Source organism: Calidris pugnax, unplaced genomic scaffold, assembly GCF_001431845.1.
Source record: "Calidris pugnax isolate Ruff unplaced genomic scaffold, ASM143184v1 scaffold8, whole genome shotgun sequence".
NCBI lineage: Eukaryota > Metazoa > Chordata > Aves > Charadriiformes > Scolopacidae > Calidris > Calidris pugnax.
Genome location: NW_015090830.1, coordinates 20,269,423 through 20,271,459, shown reverse-complemented (window position 1 = coordinate 20,271,459; position 2,037 = coordinate 20,269,423).

The following is a 2,037-nucleotide window of genomic DNA, read 5'->3' as shown; positions in this document are numbered from 1 at the left end:
CCAGCCCCCCCCCCCCCCCAGCAGCCTTTGCTTCCCTGGTGGTCATCCAGCTCTTCCCGCAAGCCCTCCCAGCAGCTACTTGGCACGATGTTTCCTGGGTGAAGTTTTTGTACATAAATAAATAACGCGGAGTCTGAACCCCCTTGCTGTTGCCTGCCGTAACCACGCAGCGCTTCTGCGGCATCGGCCGATGGGACCTGGTGAGCGTGGGATGTTCTCCTGCCCCGCTGGGCCCTGCTGAGATGATGGCCACGAGGAGCAACTGCCTCCCCGCCTCTGCGCGACGCCCCCGACACCATCGCTTCCAGCGGTCAAAAGTTGTAAGTGGCAAGTTTGTGTTATGCAATAAAGAGCTTCACTGCGATGGTCTGGAGAGGGTTTTATGGCCATGGGTGGGTATGTGTTTCTGCATCATCCAAAATGCATGGGCGGGGGGTGGGGTGGGGGGATTAAATTAGGCAAATTATTTCCCTAGGAAAGCTCTCTGGCATCCAGTGGTAACTCATAAAAACAAATCACACGTTTGCAATTGGCACTGTTATTTTATTAGTACGAGTATACTGAAACAATAAACTTGTACTGGTATACAGACAATTTCTTTAAAACAATTTTGTTCAAATTTTGAATCAAACATTGTTTTATTATAATAATGAAATAATTTCTACCTAGAAAACCTGCAAGCACCATCAAAGAAAGGGACCATAAAATTCAATAAACAGACGCGAGTGTATCCTACAAATAGACACACCACCATTAGAAAATAGAATATGAATTCTTCCATTTTTTTTTTTAATATTTGTTTTAAAAAAGCTAGTGCAAGTACAATATTTTACACTGGAATTACAGAGAGTATGCACGCATATGGAAAAAAGTTCTCCTGTCACAATAAAAGCTCTTAACTATGTCTGTATGCACTTAAAATCTTCTCCTCTTTTCAATAAGGTGCAAAACGTTATTCCCTCCCTATTTCTCCTTTGTACTGGCCATGTCAGCTCAATCTCTCCCCAACACAAAGCTGCGATATCCCTTTTACTGGGCCTACACTAGGAACTACACTGGAAGTGTGATTTGCAACAACCCTCATTAGTAATACCAGACAATTTTTTTTCTTTTTTAAGAAAAAAAAAAAAAAAAAAAGAAGAGACCTTAAAAACTACTGCTGTAGAACGGCTAAACCTCGTCCCGGCAGGGCCACGTGGCGCGGCCGGGAGCGGTGACATAGCTAGTACAAAATGATTTTCAGTAGCTCACCCGAACTGAAAAAGGTTGGGAAAAAATCCCCCCTCCCTCCCTCCCCCCCTCTCGTAACACTGCGAAAAGAACAGTGTTCAACAAGTTAATATATTATTCCAACAAAAAAAAAAAAAAAAAAAAGAGCAAATACATACATTAGTGAGTTTCAACATCAGCTGACTGTCGTGAAGAGTCGTATCTATGCCTTAAGAGATTAGTAACTTCGCTACGAGGCCGGCCCGACGGGAGACACCCAGGGAGCCCCCCGCAGCCGCCCCCGGCCCGTTTTTGCCCTCAGCTACCCCCGTCCCACCCCGACTGCCTGGGACAGGAGTTCTGCAGGGCGCCTTCCCAGGGAGAATAGGTGGGTCCTGGATTTTTAAAGCCAAGGCCAGGGCGGGAGCCCCTCGCCGGCCGGCCTGAAGGGGCCAGAGCCCAGGGAGCCAGAGGTCCCACCCCGGCTCGGCGCCGGGCTCGGAGCTGGGCCCTGAGGGTCCCGCTGGTCAGCAATCCCATAGTACAGCCACGACAGCTTCAACGAGTGACCAACGCTCGCTGCAAACACCACTTCCAATGCACACCTACTGCGTGGTCGAGGGAAAGGGCACAGGAGCTTTGACCGCTCAAAATAGAAATGGAACAAAAAAATAAAAAAGAAACTACCTTGGATGAAGCCTCCATAAAATCCTCAGTGGAAGACTTGAGTCCTTTCAGCTAACGACAAGAAAAAAAAACTACAGAGACCTTAGAGACTGTTATTGTATAAATACTACCTGTTGGCTGAATGCACTTCATCGTAACACA